The following is a 475-nucleotide window of genomic DNA, read 5'->3' on the forward strand; positions in this document are numbered from 1 at the left end:
TTTATCCTGAGCGCATGGATTTCCAAGAGAATGAACTCTCCAGAACTCTTCCAGTGCGTGTGTTTGCCGAGTACTTTATTTTTTGTCAGATGTGTGAAATATCACATTAGCAGGTAAACTATTTCATAATCTTCTTTTCTGAGGGGAACTTTTGTCCCTATTATTTCGCAAGCTTTAACAGAAAGGAGCTGGATAGAGATCATTTATGTATGTAATACTTTACACACACATGTACAAATGCTTTGGTTGAGGGTCAAAGAATATTGAGTTCATAGATTGATTTCATTGTATTTGTAAAAAATTAGATGCTATGAATGGGATTTCATACATTTGTCATTAAAAATGGCTTTCTCTGGCAAAGTTTCTCTATGATTTACTGATAAATGAATTTTAGTCACTTTTGTTCTTTTTATTGTTGTAAAAATATTTCTGTTTGGCTTTAATTCATAAAGCTAAATTCATTTTAGCTTTAGTA

The 475-nt window shown here is 31.6% G+C and overlaps 1 protein-coding gene across 1 annotated transcript in view; it reads right to left on the minus strand.

Annotated features, from left to right (window-relative positions):
• The window catches only part of LOC107573743 (uncharacterized), a gene marked incomplete at both ends in the record, with an annotated part of 23,552 nt that overhangs the window by 6,406 nt on the left and 16,671 nt on the right, over positions 1 to 475 (minus strand). The window lies entirely within an intron of this gene.

This window comes from Sinocyclocheilus grahami, unplaced genomic scaffold (genome assembly GCF_001515645.1).
Source record: "Sinocyclocheilus grahami isolate Dianchi unplaced genomic scaffold, SAMN03320097.WGS_v1.1 scaffold2021.1, whole genome shotgun sequence".
Lineage (NCBI taxonomy): Eukaryota > Metazoa > Chordata > Actinopteri > Cypriniformes > Cyprinidae > Sinocyclocheilus > Sinocyclocheilus grahami.